The sequence below is a fragment of the Oncorhynchus gorbuscha genome, linkage group LG20 (genome assembly GCF_021184085.1).
Source record: "Oncorhynchus gorbuscha isolate QuinsamMale2020 ecotype Even-year linkage group LG20, OgorEven_v1.0, whole genome shotgun sequence".
Lineage (NCBI taxonomy): Eukaryota > Metazoa > Chordata > Actinopteri > Salmoniformes > Salmonidae > Oncorhynchus > Oncorhynchus gorbuscha.
Genome location: NC_060192.1, coordinates 11,681,572 through 11,701,195, shown reverse-complemented (window position 1 = coordinate 11,701,195; position 19,624 = coordinate 11,681,572). Strand labels below are relative to the sequence as shown.

General features: G+C 43.1%; 1 protein-coding gene across 5 annotated transcripts in view; it reads left to right on the top strand.

The window, feature by feature from the left end:
* LOC124007566 (F-BAR domain only protein 2-like) overlaps positions 1-19,624 on the top strand; it is a 101,167-nt gene that overhangs the window by 1,064 nt on the left and 80,479 nt on the right. The window lies entirely within an intron of this gene.

Genomic DNA, 19,624 nt, shown 5'->3' with positions numbered 1-19,624 from the left:
TAATAAACAGAGAGTAGCAGCAATGTAAAATAGGGGTTGTTGATGATTAGCTGTTCAGGATTCTTATGGCTTGGGTGGAGAAGCTGTTAAAAAGTATTTTTGACCTATACTTGGCGCTCCGGTAATGTGCTGTAACAGAGAGAACAGTCTATGACTAGGGTGGCTGAAGTCTTTGACAATTGTTAGGGCCTTCATCTGACACCGCTTGGTATAGAGGTCCTGGATGGCAGGAAGCTTGGCTCCAGTGATGTACTGTGCCGTTCGCACTACCCTCTGTAGTGCCTTGCGGTCGGAGGCCGAGCTGTTGCCATGCCAGGCAGTGATGCGACCAGTCAGGTTGGTGCAGCTGTAGAACTTTTTAAGGATCTGAGGACTCATGCAAAAACCTGCTCCACTACAGCCCCATCGATGAGAATGGGGACGTGCTTGGTCCTCCTTTTCCTGTAGTCCACAATCATCTCCTTTGTCTTGATCACATTGAGGGAGAGGTTGTTGTCCTGGCACCACACGGCCAGGTCTCTGAACTCCCTATACGCTGTATCATCGTTGTCGGTGATCAGGCCTACCACTGTTGTGTCATCAGCGGGGGGGGTGATCTGCTTGAAACATATTGGTATTACAGACACCGTCAGGGACAGGTTGAAAATGTCAGTGAAGACACCTGCCCGTTGGTCAGCGCATGCTCATATTACACTTCCTGGTAATTCATCTGGCCCTGTGGCCTTGTGAATGTTGACCTGTTTAAAGGTCTTACTCACATCGGCTATCGAGAGTGCCATCACACAGTTGTCCAGAACAGCTGATGCTCTCATGCATGTTTCAGTGTTACTTGCTGCGAAGCGAGCATAGAAGTAATTTAGCTTGTCTGGTAGGCTTGTGTCCTTGGGCAGCTTGTGGCTGTACTTCCCTTTGTAGTGTGTAATAGTTTGCAAGCTCTGTCACATCTGCCAAGCATCAGATCCGGTGTAGTAGAATTCATTCTTAGTCCTCTATTGACACGTTGCCTGTTTGATGGTTTGTCGGAGGGCATAGCGGGATTTCTTATCAGCTTCCGGGTTAGAGTCCCGCACCTTGAAAGCGGCAGCTCTACCCTTTAACGCCGTGCGGATTTTGCCTGTAATCAATGGCTTCTGGTTGGGGTATGTACGTACGGTCAATGTGGGGACAACGTCATCGATACACTTGTTGATGTGGTGTACTCCTCAGTGCCATCGGAAGAATCCTGGAACATATTTCAGTCCGTGGGTAGCAAAACAGTCCTGTAGCTTAGCATCTGCTTCTTCTGACCACTTTTTTTATTGACAAAGTCACTTGTGCTTCCTGCTTTAGTTTTAGTTTTTTTAGTAGTCGTTCAATCTTCTCTGTGTAACATTTGGGATAGTGGGACAATTTGGAGTACAACAGATTTCTCATCCCTTGATTGAGGTACGTTTTCCGAGCCATATCTCGCACCCGCTCCGCAGCGTCTTAATTTAAGCAAACGGCCTGTTTTACCATGTCGTGCAGATGAAAGCAAGCGTAAGGTTTTGGATCTGCTGGCTATCGCAGCCACCTGCTACTTTGACAGCCTAGGCTTTATGGCAATGGACTTTGATATTGTCTCCCCCTCCACCTTGCCTACTGTACATCACACACATATACAGTAACCATACCATAACATGACATCAGCATTTCCCTGTTGAAGGGCACAGACGGACAGTGACTGTGCATGTGGTGTGTAATCGCTGGTGTTTGGGGCCTCATTCCACAGATGTTTGTTGAGATCATAAGGAAGTAGCAGTCAGGGTGCGTCCCCTCCGTTCTGTTTCATAACAATCACAACAGTGAGCTGGACTAACCAGACCCAGAAATGAGGTCCTGCTGAGATGGAGCAGTACAATGGAGAGGAAAGAGGCCAGAAGTCTGGGATACAACACTGGTTAGCCTAGTCTGTGATACAGTAGGTTGATATCGGCTATGACTGGTTGAACGCTATCAATAAGGCTTCATTGACAGTAGAACTCATCTTACATTTACATTTACATTTACATTTAAGTCATTTAGCAGACGCTCTTATCCAGAGCGACTTACAAATTGGTGCATTCACCTTATGACATCCAGTGGAACAGCCACTTTACAATAGTGCATCTAAATATTTTAAGGGGGGTGAGAAGGATTACTTTATCCTATCCTAAGTATTCCTTAAAGAGGTGGGGTTTCAGGTGTCTCCGGAAGGTGGTGATTGACTCCGCTGTCCTGGCGTCGTGAGGGAGTTTGTTCCACCATTGGGGAGCCAGAGCAGCGAACAGTTTTGACTGGGCTGAGCGGGAACTGTACTTCCTCAGTGGTAGGGAGACGAGCAGGCCAGAGGTGGATGAACGCAGTGCCCTTATTTGGGTGTAGGGCCTGATCAGAGCCTGGAGGTACTGAGGTGCCGTTCCCCTCACAGCTCCGTAGGCAAGCACCATGGTCTTGTAGCGGATGCGAGCTTCAACTGGAAGCCAGTGGAGAGAGCGGAGGAGCGGGGTGACGTGAGAGAACTTGGGAAGGTTGAACACTAGACGGGCTGCGGCGTTCTGGATGAGTTGTAGGGGTTTAATGGCACAGGCAGGGAGCCCAGCCAACAGCGAGTTGCAGTAATCCAGACGGGAGATGACAAGTGCCTGGATTAGGACCTGCGCCGCTTCCTGTGTGAGGCAGGGTCGTACTCTGCGGATGTTGTAGAGCATGAACCTACAGGATCTTGATGAAGATAATGTAACACACACACACACCATACTTTTTGAAGACCTTTGATATATATTTTTTATCTACTAGAGCAATGGGTATATGATACAAGGAAATTGGTTTTGGAGTGAAGAGCACAAAGTGTATTTTTACTCTGCCATATAATAGTACAAGGAGAGGAAGGAGGAGGATGACTGTGTGCCTACACTAATAGTAGCTACACAACTGAGTGTTCACTTTCAGTGGTGGAAAAAGTACTCAATTGTCATGTAAAAGTAAAGATACTTTAATAGCAAATGACTCAAGTAAACGTGAAAGTCACCCAGTAAAATACTACCTGAGGAAAAGTCTAAAAGTATTTGGTTTAAAAATACTTAAGTATCAAAAGTAAATGGAATTGCTAAAATGTACTTAAGTATACAAAGTACAAGCATAAATCATTTCAAATTCCTTATATTAAGCAAACCAGACTGCACAATTTTATTTTGTTATTGACGGATAGCCAGGGGCACACTCCAACACTCAGGCATAATTTACAGATGAAGCATTTGTGTTTCGTGAGTCCGCCAGATCAGATGCAGTAGGGAAGACCAGGGGTGTTCTCTTGATAAGTGTGTGAATTGGACCATTTTCCTGTCAAAATGTAACAAGTACATTTGTGAAAATGTATGGAGAAAAAAGTACATTATTTTATTTCGAAATGTAGTGTAGTAAAAGTTGCCAAATATATAAATGGTAGAGTACAGATACCCCAAAAAAATGACTTGTAAGTCATGACTGTAAGTAGTACTTTAAAGTATTTTTTACTTAAGTAATTTATACAATTGATCGCTTTCAAGTCACTCGACAATTGGACTAATCTTGATGTGGCACAGCGGTCTAACATGCTGACCAGACCAGACTCGTTGCGTGCTCGAGCGTTGCAAAATAAAATGTACACATACATGTTATTCAATCATTGCACCCACACTGCTCGCGAGCGTTGGCGTGGCCAGGCGCTAAAATAGAAATCGTCTCTATTTGTGACGCTCAACACGCTGCAAGTCCGGACCCTCCCATCTCATAGGTTTTTAGAAGCATATACCCACGTGGGTGATTGTAGCATATACCCCCGGTAGGTTGTAGTAATGCTGTAAAGTTGGTTGCCAACCGGCATATTAAGTCCAAAATAAGATAAAGAAGCCTGAGGAAGGAGGAGAGATGATGAGAAAAAAACGGCAAACTGAATTCCTATCTGTGGATTAATGCTTTTCGACCTGTCCGCACACGCTCGTCTGGTTTGGTCAGCATGTTATGCACTATCTCCGTGCTAGAGGCGTCACTACACAGCCTGGAATCTAACCGGGGTCTATCACAACCGGCTGTGATTGTGAGTCCCACAGTGTGGCGCATAATTGACCGAGCGTCGTCCGGGTTAGGGTTTGGCCTGGGTAGCCCTTCATTGTAAATAAGAATTTGTTCTTAACTGACTTGCAAAGTTAAATAAAGGCTAAATAAAAGAGAAAAAAGATATAGGCCGTGGCTAAATACCACCACTGATTTCTTGAATAATTTTTTAAATATATGTTTTGATGTACTTCAACTTACTAGACTAGAGAAACCGGTATATGATGGTAGGAAATCAGGTTTAGAGAGAAAGAATGAAGAACACAAGGTGTATTTTTACTCTGCCCAACGTGTCGTTTCTCTAGAGAGAAATCAAATCATTTACAAGAGAAATCAAGTCATGAACTATGTGGGATGCTGGGCACACACACACACTCTCTCTTACACACACAGATATTTTCACCGACTCTTGCAGATCATCCATCCATGCACATGCCCTGAATTTCAAAATGTTGACATGGCAGCATCTCTTCCCTCAAACAAGTGTTTTAGGAATGCAGGAAACACAGTGTAGTGTCTACTGTGTCACTGCTATGCTTCCCATTCAATGGATTTGCTCCCCATTTTAAATGAACCTGCTCCCTCTTTCCATTCTGATTTAAATATTTTCTACCCAACAGTCAATAGTATAGTACAGTATAGTATTGTTTGCGGTCTACTGTGTTTTTTATGTTGCGTTTGTTTGCATGCATAATGCATTGTGTTCATGTACAGTAGGCTCCATATAATCCAGGAGCGTATTCAATAATGTTCAGATAGACATGTATTGTGCAGAACAGACATGGCTCTCTTATCGTGTGGAATAGCTTTGTGTCGCCTCTAAACATTAGATTTCTGTCTGCTATTTCAATGTCTCAACCTACTGAATGTGACTGTACCCCAGGCCAGGCATATAGCCTACTGCCCTCCAAGTGAACTGTCTGTCAGTGGATCAGCAGGTTGGGTTGTGTGGAGGCAGGGCTTGTGTCTGTCCCCCTCAGCGTTTCATGGGACAATAAGATGGCACCGCGATAAGCAAACAGTGTTAATAGCGCAAACAGCCCTGGGACATATTTCTCGTGTGTGTGTGTGTGTGTGTGTGTGTGTGTGTGTGTGTGTGTGTGTGTGTGTGTGTGTGTGTGTGTGTGTGTGTGTGTGTGTGTGTGTGTGTGTGTGTGTGTGTGTGTGTGTGTGTGTGTGTGTGTGTTAGTGGAAAGGGAAGGGAGCTAGTGGGAAGTTATTAGACCACACACCAGGAAGGAGAAAGCTGTCCTAGGGGGACACAAACATCCACATAATTCGTACACACTGAAACACGACGAGAATGTTCTAAAAAATGATGTTGACATGTTTTTTTAATTTATTTTTTTGACATTGATTAGCCTCAAATGTAGTTTCAAATCACTCCATCCTTCCAATACGTGATGAAACATGGTGAGATGAGACACCGGGGCTAGTAACATTACCATAGCTTCTGCCCTCTCCCTCACTGTAAAGAGCCACTGTCCAAATAATAAATGGCTGCCTTTGTTTGTCTTGCCTCTTATTTGTTTTCCTCCGCTGAGCGTTGAATATGAGGTCATCACAAAATGTCATGCTAGATAGAGGATAGCTCCTAACTCCGACCCCTGACTCTCTCGCTCTGTGGAGAGGAATATAGGAGAATTTGTTGTTGTTTCCTTTTGGGTTATGGCCATGAGATTCAGTGTTGAGCTCATCAGAGATGGGCCCAGCCATATGACAGTTGGAGGAATCTTTTCTTTCTCCCCTGGTATCTGGGGTTGGGAAGAATAGGTCAACAGTGAGTTGGGAAACGTGGGTTCCACAGGGAACGGCTACTCTTGAGTCGAGTCAATTTTATATTTTGCCTCCCAAATAAGGCCCAGAGTTTTTCCTCGTCAGGAAAACTCCTGGCCCTATAGACATTTGTGCTTGGGAGCAACTTGGAAAGGCAACTATTCCTCTGCCAACAGAATGCTTGTACAGAGGGCTAATATAAATACTATGCATGCCAGTCTCTCTTGGCTAAGAGTTGGGGAGAGACTGACTGCATCACTTCTTTTTTTATAAGAAACATTAATGTGTTGAAAATCCCAAATGGTTTGCATAGTCAACAGCTCTGACACACACACTTATCCCACCAGACATGCCCCCAGGGGTCTTTTCACAGTCCCCAAATCCAGAACAAATTCAAGAAAACGTACAGTACTATATAGAGCCTTTATTGCATGGAACTTTCCATCTCATACTGCTCAAGTGAACAGCAAACCTGTTTTTTTTTTAAACAGATCAAGCAACACCTCGCGGCACAACGCCTCTCCCCTGTTTGACCTAGATAGTGTGTGTATGCATTGATATGTAGTCTACGTGTGCCTTTTTAAAACCATGTAGTTCTGTTCTTGAGCTGTTTTTTTATTTTTTATGATGCTCTGTATTATGTCATTCTGTATTATGTTTCATGTTTCGTGTTGAACCCCGGGAAGAGCAGCTGCTGCTTTTGCAACAGCTAATGGGGATCCTAATAAAATACCAAAGGTCATCATGACATTGAGGAGGAGGCCTTACAGATACTGCCCATCTGTCCTAGCTTCATGCAGTCATAGCGAACCTCATGTGAGTTTACACTACAACCTTGTGTGTACTTACTTAACCATGAAACTCTCCGGTCCAGTGTGAGTCAGTGAGTTACTGTTGGTTTGACATGTTGTGACAGACCTGCGTGGTGCTGCTCTGCTCGCCTCTCGGGCGTTCTCTAGTCACATGATCCTCAGCGCTGTCGGCAGGCAGACATTCTGATGATGTCATAAGGGCGTCTGGGTTTACACATGCATGTGTCGAGGAGAGCTCTCTTGCTCTCCCGAGGGCTCCCTCTCTGCCTCCCACCCATTTACAGAGGGGAAACATTTTACAATATCTGTCGAGAGAGAGAGAGAGAGAGAGAGAGAGAGAGAGAGAGAGAGAGAGAGAGAGAGAGAGAGAGAGAGAGAGAGAGAGAGAGAGAGAGAGAGAGAGAGAGAGAGAGAGAGAGAGAGAGAGAGAGAGAGAGAGAGAGAGAGAGAGAGAGAGAGAGAGAGAGAGAGAGAGAGAGAGAGAGAGAGAGAGAGAGAGAGATTTGTTAAGCTGTCACACTTACTAAAAGCCTTTGTGAGTTTGTACAGACAAGGATGTTTTTTCATAGCTTTCACTTGGCCAGTGTGAGAGTGTCCACCTGGGTTATAAGTACCTTTGGTCAACTAACTGCTCCAAGGCTTCTTTTGGCTTCATCCCTGAAGTTTCCACTACTGAAGAATCAAAGGATATGTGAACATTTGATCTGATGTTATTTGATCTAAATGTACACAAGTACAAAACAAAGTTCCTGGCCAAGCCTAGTGGGAGTGAAGAGAACCAGAGATTGCACTCTTTGCCTTATTTATACAGTGATGACCAATGATGATTTAGGGAGTAGCTTCAACCAAGGATTTTAGCTGTATTTTTTGAATGGGCAAAATAAACCATGTTCTGTTTTTCCACATCTCACAAATCAAATCATATCATGAAGTTTTGATGAGGATACATATTCTGGTGGCTAATGGGCTCTTTAGTTTGGTTGCTGTAACACACTTCTCTTCCAATCCAATTTCTTTTGAGAATTACAGCAACCTTTTTTTCGGTCCTGTGCTAGAGTTCTGATCTATGCACTGCACTTTTCTTTTTCCTTCGTTTTGACTTGCTTAAATCCATGTTATTCGTCATTGTGTACATTTTGTGCTTGGCTGAAATAAAAATAAGTATTTGGTCACCTACAAACAAGATTTCTGGCTCTCACAGACCTGTAACTTCTTCTTTAAGAGGCTCCTCTGTCCTCCACTCGTTACCTGTATTAATGGCACCTGTTTGAACTTGTTATCAGTATAAAAGACACCTGTCCACAACCTCAAACAGTCACACTCCAAACTCCACTATGGCCAAGACCTGTCAAAGGACACCAGAAACAAAATTGTAGACCTGCAACAGGCTGGGAAGACTGAATCTGCAATAGGTAAGCAGCTTGGTTTGAAGAAATCAACTGTGGGAGCAATTATCAGGAAATGGAAGACATACAAGACCACTGATAATCTCCCTCGATCTGGGGCTCCATGCAAGATCTCACCCCGTGGGGTCAAAATGATCACAAGAATGGTGAGCAAAAATCCCATAACCACACGGGGGGACCTAGTGAATGACCTGCAGAGAGCTGGGACCAAAGTAACAAAGCCTACCATCAGCAAGGGCATTGAAGATGAAACGTGGCTGGGTCTTTCAGCATGACAGTGATCCCAAACACAGCGCCTGGGCAACGAAGGAGTGGCTTCGTAAGAAGCATTTCAAGGTCCTGGAGTGGCCTAGCCGGTCTCCAGATCTCAACCCCATAGAAAATCTTTGGAGGGAGTTAAAGTCTGTGTTGCCTAGCAACAGCCCCAAAACATCACTGCTCTAGAGGAGATCTGCATGGAGGAATGGGCCAAAATACCAGCAACCGTGTGTGAAAACCTTGTGAAGACTTACAGAAAACGTTTGACCTCTGTCATTGCCAACAAAGGGTATATAACAAAGTATTGAGAAACTTTTGTTATTGACCAAATACTTATTTTCCACCATAATTTGCAAATTAATTGATTAAAAATCCTATTTTCTGGATTTTTTTCTTCTCATTTTGTCTGTCATAGTTGAAGTGTACCTATGATGAAAATTACAGGCCTCTCATCTTTAAGTGTGAGAACTTGCACAATTGGTGGCTGACTAAATACTTTTTTGCCCCACTGTATATACACTGCTCAAAAAATAAAGGAAACACTAAAATAACACATCCTAGATCTGAATGAATGAAATATTCTTATTAAATACTTTTTTCTTTACATAGTTGAATGTGCTGACAACAAAATTACACAAAAATGATCAATGGAAATCAAATTTATCAACCCATGGAGGTCTGGATTTGGAGTCACACTCATAATTAAAGTGGAAAAACACACTACAGGCTGATCCAACTTTGATATAATGTCTTAAAACAAATCAAAATGAGGCTCAGTAGTGTGTGTGGCCTCCCTACAACGCCTGGGCATGCTCCTGATGAGGTGGCGGATGGTCTCCTGAGGGATCTCCTCCCAGACCTGGACTAAAGCATCCGCCAACTCCTGGATAGTCTGTGGTGCAACGTGGCATTGGTGGATGGAGCGAGACATGATGTCCCAGATGTGCTCAATTGGATTCAGGTCTGGGGAACGGGTGGGCCAGTCCATAGCATCAATGCCATCCTCTTGCAGGAACTGCTGACACACTCCAGCCACATGAGGTCTAGCATTGTCTTGCATTAGGAGGAACCCAGGGCCAACCGCACCAGCATATGGTCTCACAAGGGGTCTGAGGATCTCATCTCGGTACCTAATGGCAGTCAGGCTACCTCTGGCGAGCACATGGAGGGCTGTGCGGCCCCCCAAAGAAATGCCACCCCACACCATGACTGACCCACCGCCAAACCGGTCATGCTACCACTAGAGTGAAAGCACCACCAGCATTCAAAAGTAACCAAAACATCAACCAGGAAGCATAGGAACTAAAAAGTGGTCTGTGGAACCACTCCTTTATTGGGGGTGTCTTGCTAATTGCCTACTATTTCCACCTGTTGTCTATTCCATTTGCACAACAGCATGTGAAATTTATTGTCAATCAGTGTTGCTTCCTAAGTGGACAGTTTGATTTCACAGAAGTGTGATTGACTTGGAGTTACATTGTGTTGTTTATGGGGCGGCAGGGTAGCCTAGTGGTTAGAGCGTTGGACTAGTAACTGAAAGGTTGCAAGTTCAAATCCCAGGGCTGACAAGGTACAAAAATCTGTTATTCTGCCCCTGAACAAGGCAGTTAACCCACTGTTCCTTAGCCGTCATTGAAAATAAGAATTTGTTCTTAACTGACTTGTTAAATAAAGGTAAAAAATAATAAGGACATTTCTCCAAAAAGTACCATCTTTGTCCCCATTTGCAGTTGCAAACCATAGTCTGGCTTTTTTTATGCCGGTTTTGGAGCAGTGTTTTTTTTTTTCTTGCCTTTCAGGTTATGTGGATATAGATACTTTTGTACCTGTTTCCTCCAGCATTTCCACAAGGTCCTTTGCTGTTGTTTTGGGATTGATTTGCCCTTTTTGAACCAGGAAACAGAACGTGTCTCCTTCCTGAGAGGAATGACTGCTGCATGGTCCCATGGTGTTTGTACTTGCGTACTATTGTTTGTACAGATGAACGTGGTACCTTCAGGCGTTTGGAAATGGCTCCTAATGATGAACCAGACTTGTGGAGGTCTACAACTTTTTTTTGAGGTCTTGGCTGATTTCTTTTGATTTTCCCATAATGTCAAGCAAAGAGGCACTGAGTTTAAAGATAGGCCTTGAAATACATCCACTGGTACACCACCAATTGAATTAATTAGCCTATCAGAAGCTTCTAAAGCCATGACATAATTTTCTGGAATTTTCCAAGCTGTTTAAAGGCACAGTCAACTTAGTGTATGTAAACTTCTGACCCACTGGAATTGTGATACAGTGAATTATAAGTACTAACCGACTTGCCAAAACTATAGTTTGTTGACAAGAAATTTGTGGAGTGGTTGAAAAACAAGTTTTAATGACTCCAACCAAAGTGTATGTAAACGTCTGACTCTGGACACCCCTTCAAATGAATGGATTTGGCTATTTCAGCAACACCCGCTGCTGACAGGTGTATAAAATCGAGCACACCGCCATGCAATCTCCATAGACAAACAATGGCAGTAGAATGGCCTTACTGAAGAGCTCATCAGACAGTTTGTCAAATGTCTGTCCTGCAAGGCTTCCCATTCAACTGTAAGTGCTGTTATTATGAAGTGGAAACGTCTAGGAGCAACAACGGCTCAGCCACGAAGTGGTAGGCCACACAAGCTCACAGAACGGGACTGCAGAGTGCTGAAGCTCGTAGCGTGTAAAAAACGTTTGTCCTCAGTTGCAACACTCACTACAGAGTTCCATACTCCCTCTGGAAGCAACGTCAGCACAATAACTGTTCGTCTGGAGCTTCATAAAATGGGTTTCTTTGGCCAAGCAGCCGCACACAAGCCTAAGATCACCAATCGCAAAGTTGTTGGCTACGTTTGGCTGATCTCTCTCAGTGATCCGTGCATTGATGGCAGGGGTGCAACTTCCACTGCATTTTTGTCCGCCCCCCAGTTTTATCATTGGAATGTGATGCAAAATGAGGGAACGGTGCACTTTAGGACCATGTGGAGGCCTCTGCGTAGTCGGGTATGAAGTCCCCACCCACTTCTAAAGCCAAAGTTGTGTCCCCTGAATTGATAGTGCGGCACTATAGGCTAACTGATGGAAACGTCAATTGCATAATGTGTGTGCTACTTTTTCCACTCGGTCCTATTGACCACTCTATGTGTAAAGTACAGTACATGTTGTATTTTGTTTGTTAGCAAAAATGTCCCAATGAATTTCCACTCATTAGAGAATATAGGCTAGTTAGTTGTGAACTAACGCGAGACGTACAGAGGTAGTTCGAGTGAAGCTCTATGTGAGACTGAGTATGAGAGACCGAGAGCCATTACAATTTAGCTTGAGTTCACTACCTCCCGACCTGGCTAGCTGTCTGTGTGAGTGAAACCAGTGTTCCCAGTAGAAATACACACGTTTACACGTACGCTTGTGCACGTACACACTCCGTGCAGTCTTCATTTGTCAACTTCTCGCATGGTTATACTCTTGCCTACTTTTGTCTAACTAAGGCCAATGTTTGTTTGCTGACTGTAGCAGTGAAGCATAGCAGCAATTCCATGGTCTGGTCTCTCACTGGCAAAACAATATTCTACTGCATTTGGCATGCAAAACATTACAGAATCCATTCTTTAAGCGGGGTAAAAGTAGCATGTTGTACTGTATCAGTGGCTAATCATCGGCACAACTTGAATAGGTCTATTGATTCCATTTGGGTAAATGGGTACATTTATTAAAGTGATCTCTCTCTCTTTCAGCTTTCTCATCCTCTCTCTCTCTCTCTCCCAGTTCTTGGGAAGCTTTGAGCCCTTTCAATTGGACATTGTGGCCATCTCTAGTCTCGCTCCACAGAGGCATCGATTGATATGCACGTGCCAACCCTTCCACAGGTTATCTTTCACTGGGGTGGAGGGCAGTCTTTACAGGCTACTTACTGCCAGGCCAAGAGTAATGACTGGCCTTGAATTTCACAATGTGTGGTTAGAATTTGAATCACTCTACACCAGAGCCTTGGTCAATACGTCTCCAAATGGGGCATTTAAAGTCGAGAGCCATGTGGCACTCCTGTCTCCTAGTATCACTGAGTAAGTAGTGTTACAAAATAGCATGGTTGTTTTCAGACTCATAACCGTGACAGCTTTCCCTTGTATAGAATGTGTGTGACTTTTCCTTGCGAGTCACTATGGGGCATTGTACTGGTGGGGTGGAAAAAGCAAGAACGCCCAGGCCTGTTTCCTGTGATTGTTTTTATTTTGCTTTTGTATTCATTTTTTCTTCTTCTATACTGCTGCATTCCAGTAGCACATAATATTAGCCCTTCCTATTACTGTAAACATTTTGTTTGGAGTTTTATTTTGTCTCCGACTCCTCTCTCTACAATCTTAATTTCTCTCTTTTTCCTGCCTCTGTCTCTCACTCTCTGTAGCTCTCTTGGTTATCTAGTGATTGCGGTGACTAAGGTCTGGGACAGCCACAGTCTTTACAGTAGGTGGCAGACAGTGGACACAGTTTGCAGCTGTTAGCCTAGGGTATGTAAAGCATGGTGTGTGAGTCATGTGCTAAAGTCATACTATTGATTATAGCCACAGAGCTGAGGCCCGTGCAGAGTCTGAAATAGCACCCTGTTCCCTATATAGTGTACTACATTTGACTAGAGCCCTGTGCAGTGAAATTTCAGACAACAGACTGGACTGGGTTAAATAACACTATAACAAGAAGTCCATTTCAGACCAATGCTGTTCTGTCTGCAGGAAACTACAGGGCACTGCAGAGATGTCAGAGATGTCTTTTTCTCTCTTGTTTCTGTTCGCGTTGCAAATATCTATCCTCGTATGCACTGGGCTGCAGGTTCGTTTGGAATTAGCCTTGCATGACCCTTGACCTCTCGGAGGAGATAGGTAGGAGGGGGCACACAATATGAATCCATGCGTTAAATGAGCACAGCGGGGTGTGATGATGATGTATGACACCGATACAAAGCGCTGACTGTGGCCCTGTTCAGGACGCAACCAGGAAGTGGCTGTGTGGCAGGCAAGGGTTATTTCAGTTGATGAGGTGAATCACAGCTGTTGTACAGATGGAAGAATGAGGGTATTTCATATCTATGCTGTGCCAGGGTTGATGGTTTAACCAAATAATTGGTTTCTGTCATACATTCTCTATAAACTGCTTACAGGGTAAGGAAACTGATATGTAATATTTTGTCATTTGGGTTTACTTTCCCTTTAACATTGGTGTCCTTAAAATATATATGTATTATCACCTAATGCAGGTCAACCTGGTAATATCAGAATGTAGGATACAGTTCCGTCAGATTATATTCACACCCCTTGACTTTTTGCACATTTTGTTGTATTACAGCCTGAATTTAAAATCGATTAAAATTTGTTTTGTTTATCACTGGCCTATACACAATACACAGAGTTCACAAACTGCTACACTTTTGAGAACAAGTTTTAGTTTATTTCAATCCATCATTTACGAGATTTGTCAAAAAAAATCCATTGTCTTTTGTTTGGAGTGCTCCATGTGAGTATGTGCATGTGTCTGGTTTCTCTGTCCTGGTAATGATGAGGGAGTATGCGTACCTGAGCATTTATAGAAGTACCTGGCTGTGCGAAAATGTAGAAAAGTGTTGTTGTTTTTTTTACATATTCCGAATTCTATATTAAAACTATAGCTCCACACAGTAAGCTATTTGAAAAATCTTTACAGCATTCTCCCCCTCAATAATCACCATTCCTTGGTGTGAAAGAGCAATAGAATTTATTGGCCTAGTGCTTGCATAGACAGACGACACCATTCTGTATACTTCTGGCCCTTCCTTGGACACTGTGCTATCTAACCTCCAAACGAACTTCAATGCCATACAACACTCCTTCCGTGGCCTCCAACTGCTCTTAAACGCTAGTAAAACCAAATGCATGCTTTTCAACAGTTCGCTGCCTGCTCCCGCACACCCGACTAGCATCACCACCCTGGATGGTTCCGACCTAGAATATGTGGACATCTATAAGTACCTAGGTGTCTGGCTAGATTGTAAACTCCCCTTCCAGACTCATATCAAACATCTCCAATCGAAAATCAAATCTAGAGTCGGCTTTCTATTCCGCAACAAAGCCTCCTTCACTCACGCCGCCAAACTTACCCTAGTAAAACTGTCTATCCTACCGATCCTCGACTTTGGCGATGTTATCTACAAAATAGCTTCCAACACTCCACTCAACAAACTGGATGCAGTTTATCACAGTGCCATCCGTTTAGTTACTAAAGCACCTTATACCACCCACCACTGTGACCTGTATGCTCTAGTCGGCTGGCCCTCGCTACATATTTGTCGCCAGACCCACTGGCTCCAGGTCATCTACAAGTCCATGCCAGGTAATGCTCCGCCTTATCTCAGTTCACTGGTCACGATGGCAACACCCACCCGTAGCACGCGCTCCAGCAGGTGTATCTCACTGATCATCCCTAAAGCCAACACCTCATTTGGCCGCCTTTCATTCCAGTTCTCTGCTGCCTGTGACTGGAACTAATTGCAAAAATCGCTGAAGTTGGAGACTTTTATCTCCCTCACCAACTTCAAACATCTGCTATCTGAGCAGCTAACCGATCGCTGCAGCTGTACATAGTCTATTGGTAAATAGCCCACCCAATTTTACCTACCTCATCCCCATACTGTTTATATTTATTTACTTTTCTGCTCTTTTGCACACCAGTATCTCTACCTGTACATGACCATCTGATCATTTATCACTCCAGTGTTAATCTGCAAAATTGTAACGATTCGCCTACCTCATCATGCCTTTTGCACACAATGTATATAGAGACTCTTTTTTTCTACTGTGTTATTGACTTGTTAATTGTTTACTCCATGTGTAACTCTGTGTTGTCAGTTCACACTGCTATGCTTTATCTTGGCCAGGTCGCAGTTGTAAATGAGAACTTGTTCTCAACTAGCCTACATGATTAAATAAAGGTTAAATAAAAAAATATAAAAAAATATGAGTTCCAGCCCTCATTTCTTTAGCCGTTAATGGATCAATGTGTCCTTATGGCAGGCTGGTGATCTCGCATTGGTTGACTTTATTATTATTTTAGATTGTTATGATTAAACACGTGACATTGATTGAGAAACAAAAATAATATTTAAAATGAAACTGTTCCAACGAATGTGCACATATGAAAATTGGAACTGTCACGCAGGAAGGATGGAAATTGTAGAATAAATTGTAAGCTCCTGGGGCGGCAGGTAGCCTAGTGGTTCGAGTGTTGGACTAGTAACCGGAAGGTTGCAAGATCGAGTCCCCGAGCTGACAAGGTAAAAATCTGTCGTTCTGTCCCTGAACAAGGTAGTTAACCCACTGTTCCTAGGGCGTCATTGAAAATAAGAATTTGTTCTTAACTGACTTGCCTAGTTAAATAAAGTAAAAATATATATATAAAAAGATCAACTCAAGAGCCGCCTATGAAGTCGTCATAAAATAATTGCCAGTCGTCATAAAATAATTGCCTCCACGTTTCCATGGTTGGATTTTGCCCATAGGCTACTTTGAAGCAAGGTAAGACATGCCTCATAATAAGAAATAAAACATTTTCTGTTTTCAAAATGCATGCTGCCTCCAGCTCACATTGTAAGGTGTGGGTGATGCGCTGATAGCCTGTTGCCTGCACCTCAATGGTGCTTCATTTACAAGTTTAATATATATATATATTATAATTAATCGTGCAGCAAAAACTGTTTCTAACGCGTGATTGCATTTAGAATTGTTGCACAATAAATGGGCTCATAAAAGCACATGTTTAATCCAGCAGCAACCAGCTGAGGAAAAAAATAGGCTCTATCTGTGTGATAGTTGTGAACAAAATTATGCAAATTAACCTATAGACCAATAAGCATGACGGTCAAATGTATTTCCATCGACTGGTATTTCCATTTAATGACTAAAAAGCATTATTTCGCAATGGGATTATTTGAACGTCAAAAGTTGTATTTATCTGCCAAAAGCCTGAAATTGACGGCTAACCGAAAACCTGCCCGAGACGAAGCTCCGTACTACCTGTAAGACATAAAGAACTGATACTATGTGCCTTCAGAATGTAAGTATGATTTATTCCACATTTTGTTGTGTTACAGCCTGAATTCAGAATGGATTACACCCCCCATTTACACACAATACCCCATGATGACAAAGTAAAAACATGTTTTTAGAAATGTTTGCACTTTTTCTTCAATTGAAATATCAAATTTACATAAGTATTCACACTCCTGAGTCAATACATGTTGGAATCACCTTTGGCAGTGATTATAGCTGTAAGTCTTTCTAGGTAAGTCTTTTAAGAGCTTTGCACAGCTGGATTGGACAATATTTGCCCTTGAATGTTACATTCTTGAAGAAGCACTGTCAAGTTGGTTGTTGATCATTGCTAGATGGCCATTTTCAAGTCTTGACATATATTTTGAAGTTAAAACTGTAACTAGGCCACTCAGGAACATTCACTGAACTCTTGGTCAGCAACTCCAGTGTATATTTGGCCTTGTTTTAGGTCATTGTCCTGCTGAAAGGTGAATTAGTCTCCCAGTGTCTGTTGGAAAGTAGTCTGAACCAGTTACTCCTCTAGGATTTTGCCTGTACTTAGCTCTATTCTATTTCTGTTTTATCCTGAAACAATCCCCATTCCTTAACGATTACATGCATACCAAGTGGTGGAAAAAGTACCCAATTGTCATACTTGAGTAAAAGTAAAGATACCATAATATGAAATGAAAGTCACCCAGTAAAATACTACTTGAGTAACTCTAAAAGGATTTGGTTGGAATTATACTTAAGTATCGAAAGTAAAAGTATACATCATTTCAAAAAATGTTATATTAAGAAAACCAGATGGCACAATTGTTTGTGTTTTTTATTTATTTAAGGATAGCCAGGGGTACACTCCATAACTCAGGCATCATTCAGAAACAAAGCATCTGTGTTTCGTGAGTCTGCCAGATCAGAGGCAATAAAGATGACAAGTGGTGTTCTCTTGATAAGTGTGTGAATTTCAGGGAAAATGTATGGAGTAAAAGGTACATAATTTAGTGAAGTAAAAGTAAAGGTTGTCAAAAATAGGAATAGTAAAGTACAGATACCTCAAACTACTAGAAAGTCTAGTATTTTTACTGAATTGGGAAAGACACCTGTATATTTGTAGTGACTGGGTGTTGATACACCATCCAAATTGTAAACAATAACTTCACCATGCTCAAAGGGATTTTCAATGTCTGATTTTTTTACCCCATCTACCAATAGGTGCCCTTTGAGAGGCATTCTATAACCTCCCTGGTCTTTGTGGTTGAATCTGTATTTTAAATGTACTGCTCGACTGCAGAACCTTACAGATTATTGGATGTGTGGGGTACAGAGATTAGGAAGTCATTCAAACATCATGTTAAACACTTGAGTCCATGCAACTTATTATGTGACTTGTTAAGCACGTTTTTACTCCTGAACTTATTTAGGCTGACCGTAACAAAGGGGTTGAATACTTATTGACTCAAGATTTTTTCAATTTTTTTATTAATTTGTACAAATTGTCTTATTTAAGATTCTCTTTGAAGAGGTAAGGTTTCAGCTGTTTTCAGAAGATGGGCAGAGACTCTGCTGTCCTAGCATCAGAGGGTTGTTCTAAGTTCACAACAATGCTTAAACCACATCAGAAGACCACTTTTGAGGTCTGGGAGAAATATATTGCATTTTAATTTGAGCGTGTAGCTACCCTTTAATGCAAGTGTGCACCAGCCGGAGACTGTTGTTTGGTTAGTGATGTTTCTGTAGCGCTCATGTGATTGCAGTGTTTGCAAAACAAATGGCCATTGGATAGATGCTAATAATCATGATACCATTTTGCCAGGTAGGCATAAGCTACTTTGTAGTCAACATGGACCTCAAATCTTGAGTGTACAAGTGACAGTGACCGCATGGAATTGAAATTGACAGGTGAGAGAAGGGGGCAAAATAGAAAATCTCAGTTTAGGAGAAATTAGTAGCCCTGTGCCATCGCCGTGACGACCAGATGCTCTCGGGCTATGAGAGAACACAAATGATGAGAGATCAGCTGGAGTAGCATTGTTCTCATGGGGTAATCCATGTCTCCATCAGAAAGTCTAGGGACTTTAAGGTGACAAAGGCTGAGATGAGCTCATCCTTGTTGACCACTGATTGGCAGTTCCAAAAGCTGCAGGAGACTAGGAAGTCCACATGCGTTGTGTGCGCTGGGATGAGTTTGCTCATTTCTGCCCTCTGCTGGACAGCCCTAGGCTCTGCAACATGATAGCCCTTTGCTGCAGGAGGATATTGCATCTAAAACCTGATATTAGGCCAGTTTTGTGTTTGACCTCCATAAAATATGGATTTCACATGACTGGGCATGGGATGCAGCCATGGGTGGGCTACCCACTGGGGAGCCAGGCCCAGCCAATCAGAATTATTTTTTTCTTCACACAAAAGGGCTTTTTTTTTACAGACAGAAATACTCCTCAGCATCAGCACAACCATCCCCCACACCCCACCCCCAGATGATCCCGCAGGTGAAGAAGTCCGATGTGGAGGTCCTGGGCTGGCGTAGTTACACGTGTCTGCGATTGTGAGGCCGGTAGGACGTACTGCCAAATTCTCTAAAATGACGATGGAGGCAGCTTATGGTAGATAAATTAACATTAAATTATCTGGCAACAGTTCTGGTGGACATTGCTGTGGCATTGTGTGACAAAACTTCACATTTTTAAAGTGACCTTTTATTGACCCAGCACAAGGTCAATAAAAGATCATGCTGTTTTTTTTGCGTGTATTTTACCCCCCTTTTCTCCCCAATTTCGTGATATCCAATTAAGATCATGTCTCATCGCTGCAACTCCTCAACAGGCTCGGGAGAGGCAAAGGTCGAGTCATACGACCCCAGAAACATGACCCGCCAAACTATGCTCCTTAACATCCGCCCGCTTAACCCGGAAGCCAGCTGCCCCAATTTGTCGGAGGCGACCTCCCGACCCAACACAAGGAGATGCTAGAGCGCGTTGAGCCAAGTAAAGCCCCCCTCCCCAGTCAAACCCTCCCCTATCCCGGACGACGCTGGGCCAATCGTGTGGCGCCATATGGGGCCAGTTGTGACAGAGCCTCGGATCGAGCCCAGGTCTGTAATGACGCCTCATGCACTGCGATGCAGTGCCTTAGACCACTACTGCGCCACTCGGGAGGATCCCATGATCACATGCTGTTTAATCAGATTCTTGATATGCCACACCTGTCA